The sequence below is a fragment of the Gastrolobium bilobum genome, unplaced genomic scaffold, assembly GCF_033153095.1.
Source record: "Gastrolobium bilobum isolate Gb01-03AN ecotype WA unplaced genomic scaffold, APGP_CSIRO_Gbil_v1 utg10943, whole genome shotgun sequence".
Classification (NCBI taxonomy): domain Eukaryota; kingdom Viridiplantae; phylum Streptophyta; class Magnoliopsida; order Fabales; family Fabaceae; genus Gastrolobium; species Gastrolobium bilobum.
The window spans coordinates 22847-29335 of record NW_026895804.1 but is presented as its reverse complement, the minus strand read 5'-3'; positions in this window follow the sequence as shown (position 1 = coordinate 29335).

Sequence of the window (6489 nt, the reverse complement as noted above, 5' to 3'; positions counted from 1 at the left end):
TTTGACTATGAATTTGTTAAAAACATGCTTTTATAATTTTTTTACATATTGACCGTTCGCGTTGGCTTCCTGTATTTTATAGTTTTTGGTTCAAGTTTCTCTGCAGCTCTATCATAAAGCCCATCTGAGAAAGCTCCCTATTCCGTGAATCTGGTAGTGTCCTCTGATGCCTTTCGATGTTTTTCGGTACAGCTTTTCTCATTCCTTCAAACATCAATATTACCTAATGAACCAAATAGCAACCCTCAAATTCTGACCGTTGTTGACTTGAAGGCTTTTTATTAGTAACTTTAAGACTTACATCACTTTTTTCGTTGGCATAAACAAATATCTTCAAGGTCTCTAGAGAGTATGTATATGGTCATGGCTCCCATGGTTTCTATCTTCTGGTTGAAGCATGCTGCCTTTTCCTCTTGTTAGATCCATCATGCATGTTCATAGCGCCTACAAAATATTCATGTGTAAGGAAAGATTATAGACACACAAAGTAGATTAAGAAAACATAATAGGTTTAGAAGAAATATGATAAAATAGAGAACAAGCTTGTGAAGGGTGGACAAATGAAGGCAGGCTAAGAGCATAAAACTCCTAGAAATGATGAGTGTACACAAAAATATCTGAGCATGTGAATTGTCTTCCTAACTGTTGCTAGGAGGCCTGTTCATACATTTTAAACAAATTGGAGGTTACTAGAGATCTTTGAATTTAAAGGAAGGAAAGTGGTTCTTTTGGGGTAGAAGGTAAAGTTCAACTCTGTGAACTTAATCCATTATCGCAGCCTATCTGGACTTGAAAGTGTTTGACTGAACTGGGAACCGGCTACCCTCAAACCTGAGCTGATTTTTGAAATTTAGTGCTGAGTTAACCCAAATTTTAGGTCGGCCTAGTAGTCCATTGCCATATAGAGGGGACCCGTTTAATGTTGCTTGCACTTAAAATGGGCAGTACCACAGTAATCTTATTTGAGAATTGAGACCATATGGGTTTTGGGCCCAGACTTGTGCTGAAATGCACTGTCTATCTTTTGCTGATTGACTTTTATTAATTGTTAAGTATTAGATAACAATGCATAGATTCTATTTGTTCAAACCTCTCGACATCTAGATAATTCTTCGGATGACCTCTTCCACTCTAACTTTTTCTAAATGGATCAGGTCAGTCCACCTTATGTTTGATTTGTGAAAATAAAAGTCTAAGAAAATATTTGCGAAATTAAAGTATGCAAATATCACAACTCTTGATTATTACGTTTAGTTCGAGAAAAAAAGTATCTCACTTACAAATAGTATGTATCAGGTAAGGATTTAAGCACTTTCTAAGCCTTATGTTTGATTTTTGCTGCCAGCAATCTATAAAATACTATTGTAAACAATTCTATGTGATATGCTCTATGTTTGGAATGGGGTAACCTCACCTCCACCTATAGTTTTTTTTTTTCTTTTTCACATAAAGGTTTTTCACTTTGTTTCTCTTACTGCTACCGTGTGTGTGTGTGTGTATATATATATATATATATTGCTTAAAAAGCGGAATTACAGAGTTTTTAACCCCTTTAATAAATTGATGCTGAGGCACTTTCCTAGTAGCTGGCATTATAGAGTCCATGACTTTCTCAACAAGAAGCTACAAAATTGTAAAACCGTAGCTAAACCTATTTGTTATCATACCGTTTAGGCTGCTTCTTTCTTGGGTAACAAATGGAACAGAAGCCGACATGCATAACCTTCATTGTTTGTTCTACCATGTATCGGGTACTATGATTTAGAGGGAGAATATAGTGATCCTGCCCTTATCTAACAAATGAGCTTGAAAGAAAGTGAGGTACCCGGGAAACAAATAGTTTTACCCAGAATTTTTTTTAACTGGTAGACACTTTCTAACATAAACATTACATTCAGCAATGATCATGTATACAGATATGTGAATTATGTTAAAAATGTACCTATGATTCTAACGAATGCCTTATGTATGTTAACTGTTTTGAACGTTGTTTTGGTAGACCGTGTCAAACTAAAAATTTGTGTAGTTCTTCTCCCTGCCTTCGCTTCCCATATACCCTTTTGTCTGTAGCTGAATTGAGGAATAATGTCAAACGAGACCGTAAGAGTCGAAGCATTGGAAACGAAAGCCCCTCATTGAATACACGATAAATATCTAGACAAGGCCAAATTGCGTGACGGTTTTCTTCTTCATGAAACAAGAAGTTGTCCAAAGTGTAGGTAATAAGACAAGTTACGAAACAAAGAGGAAGTCAGCCAAAAGCTGTTACTCGTTATGTCATTCTTGTTAAAGTTCACGTACACAAGATATTAGTTTGCATCAACTTGATGCTACTCAAGAATCATCATCGATACTCTCTCTCTCTCTCTCTCTTGGTAACAAGATTACCCAATGAAAAATCCTATAATAAAAAGATGGCATTCCTTATTTCTTTCATAAAGACTCCTAGTACGCAAGTACAGTACAGTCTAAGTAGCAGTAGCACCACAAAGTGAACAAAATTCTCTGCATGTGATATTAAACTTCGGAGAACATTTATTTAGATTTTTTTTTTTTTTTTTGGATAAATCACATGTATCCTCCACGATAGACAATTCTGTTTAGGTCGGATTTCAAAATTGAGGTTTTAAATTCCTTTAAAAAATAATACTGAGGAGGATTGAACACATTCTCACATTCCAAACTTGTTCAGTTCTCATGCTCCAACTACTCTACCATCATTTGATTTTCGGAAAACATCTATAAACATTGAATTTTTTTTTTATCTCTTTTAAAATACTAATATATGTATAGCACCCAATCACCCACTGCTATTTTTTATTTTTAGTTGTGTCCGGGCATAACATGTTAAAATAAACAATTAATCCAATTAATATATAAAAAATGAAAATAATTTCACAATAATTATATTAAAATTAATTTAAATTGATTTAATTGTCTTTTTCACAATTAAATTTTTTGGAATTTGGAGCATGATTTACAAAACCGGAGTCTCGCTTAGCCTATGTCAGAATTGACCAAACAGCGAGTTGTTGACTATATAAAACAAACCAGTAAGTAGGAGGTCATCGAGGTTATAATCTATTATGAATCGAAACGATACTCGACCCATGACACGATATGATATATTAACACGTTAATTTTAAATATGTTATTTTTTGACATGTTAAGATACATTTTGATATTTATATTTAATACATAACACAGTCCACAATAAGTCATATAACCAATCAAATATTCAAATTTCATAATATAAATATAAAACAAAAGTAATTTTTCATACCTTGTTAATTTTTTATGTCAAATTCCAAAATAGAAAAAAGTTGACTTATAAATTAATTTTTTATTTTTAATTAATAAAAAAATTTAGACCTTAAAAAAAAAGTGTCGGATACGTGTCAAAGCGTTGACAACGTGTGTGAAAAAATTGATCGCGTGTTAAAAAAACGTGTCAGAGCGTGTCAAAGTATTGACAGCGTATCCCAAAATATTGACCACATATCAGATGTGTGTCAAAACGTGTCGGTATCCGACTGACAAATATTTTTTAAAATCGGGTGTCGGTCTATTCTAGGTTATAATTAGCCTGACATTTGGGCAACTTTTACTATTCCTTCTAGCAAATATAAAGTGTATACGAGTATTTTTAATTAAAATGAATTAAAAATATATTTAAGAGAAATAATTATTAAATTATGTAAAAATTAATTTAAATAAATAAATTAATATATGATTAAGAAAATGAAAATTATCAAATTTTATTTCTAATTAACAAGTAAGAGAAATAAAAGAGTGAATTGAGAGTATTGAATTTAAAAATTAAGAAAAAGTCAAATAACTTTTGTTTTGGGAAATTAAAATTCAACTTAAGACATGTGATTTTTAAGGACGAAGACACGTGTTTGATGAAAAAAAAGATACTAAAGATATTATCGCACCCTTAAAAACTAGAACTATAATTTATAGCATTATAGTAAATTACTTTGAGCTAATTTTTCTATTCCGAGTTACTAACTAAATCATTGGTGTTAAGGTATTATTTATAATATTTTTTTATTATCTTAAAATTCTGATTTCTTTATATATATATATATATATATATATATATATATATATATATGAAAGAATAAAAACTTAATGAGTAAGGGAAAGGAGAGACTAAATTACAAGTAAAGCAACTTGGCACTCAAATAATTCTAATATTTTTGGCATCACAAACCTATGGCTATTTATAGTATTTTTTTAAAGGACATCACTCTGTGTCATTTTAGATAAAATATGTCGTTTTGATGCATAATTGTTGATTTTTTATATTCTCTATGTTTCATAAAATTAGGAATAGAGAGAAAGTGGAGGAAAGAAAATATAAAAAATACCAATTATGCATCAAAATAACGTCGTCGTTCATCTAAAATGACATAAATTTATATATTTTAAAAGGACAAATATTTTCCCTTCTTTATTTTGTTTTTAGACCTTCCAAAAGTCTTATTACTTTTAAAAATCGCTTTCAACGCTGGCTAAAATGCGAAATTAAGTATGATCGTTCAGACTTGATTCTAACTCTCTAATCATATAAAAAAAACAACTTTTTTTTTTCTTGTAACGAGAAAAGAACTTGAGTGTATATTGACAAGTATATTTTTATAATTCAATATCGGATTATCATTTTCATAATATTTGAATAAGTAGAACCAATATTTAAAAAAATGAAATCATTCTCTAAAAGTGATTTTATTTCAAAAAACTCAAACAAACTTAAATTTAAAAGAAGCTATTTCACCTTCACTTTATTTTCTATAAAAAATTTAACATTAGTTGATTTTTAATCTGATCCAAAAGTTAAATTCATATTTTTTAACTACAATTTAAAGATAGTCTTTATCAATATTATTTAAATAACATTCATTATATTAAAATCATTTTTCAAATAAATATTTAAAATTTTTACTTAAAAATAAAAATTTAATGTAACTAAGTTTATAAAATTTAATATAGAAATATACATAAGGCGTTTACTTTAAATTGTATATGAAAGATAAAGCTTGTGTGAAATTATATATATATATATATATATATATATATATATAAGATGCATATTATTTATAAGTTTAAAAATATTAAAATTATAATATAGTTTAAATTTCTGTATATACATATAGAAAAGTTTACTTTATGACAAACTTTTTTTTTGGTAATAATTCAACTAGGATTTGTTTGAAGACACCACAAAAATATGCCTTTACCAACCGATCCAATGACGTACAACAAAAAAGTTTATTCGTGATAATAAAATTTGTCATAAATTTTGTCACAAATAATAATTTTTGACACAAATAATCAAATTTTATCATAAATAAATTTGTGACACAGAAATTTGTGATAAAATTTACTTGCGACGTAGGAATTTATAACGAAATTTTATAAAATTTTGTCACTAATAAATTTTTTTCTTGTAGTTATCCTGACCTCGAAATTGGTTACAAGAAAAAAATTGATATCAATAAATTTTTCCTTTCCGTACGTATATAGAAATTATTATTGTCTATCTTTTTTCCTTTTTAAAGGGAGTGTGCTTCTTTGGGTACTTTCGCCCACACCATGTCTCAAATTTGAGCATCCATTGAAAAGGAAGCCACACAAAAGAGGGTCCACAGGGTGACCCAACTTCATGTGTCCTTCGAATGTCAAATCACTCGCTTGCGTTGGCTACAACAAGCAATTCACATGTCTGCATGTGTCTGTATTCTCTATCCTTTTCTTCTTTTTCCTTTTTGTTATTCCTCTTGGCAGAATCATATCATTCATAGTATTTACACATTAAAATTTTTTAATTTTTATGTTCTTTATAAGTAATAAAAAAAATAGATATTTTGATTTTTTATTTTATTTTTAAATACTTAAAACTTAAAGTGATATACAAATTTTATTATATAAATACCAGTTTTAGAAACATATATTACATCCTCACATCATGCGTCTTTCTCATTTTGGCCTATTGACGTGCAAGTTTATTAGAATTTTGCATCCGTACCCGCACAACGCTGATATTTCATTGCGTATCATTAAATTTACATAGGTAGGTGAAGCGTATAGGTCACTAGGTAATTCAGTGAAGGGTTGCATTTCGAATATTATTATTTCACAAGTCTTAAAGATTTGGTTGAATGTCAATTTCTTTTTTGTACATGCAAGAGTTTATGAATAAGAAAAGTTGTCTTATTTTTAAATTAACGTATATCATAAGATTCAGTAAAAATTTATGATAATACTTGAAATTTTTTTTAGCGCTAATTGAAGTGCAATTAAACTCGTTATTCATGTATTATAATTTTGTTTTTTGTTTTTTGTTTTTTTTATAACAATTTTGTTTTTTTTTTACATCAATACCGATTAATTCATCATTTTGATTTTCTCACCCTTTAGTAAAGTAAAATGCTTTGTATTAAATGAATTTTTATTGTCATTATTATTTGAAAATCAAAACGA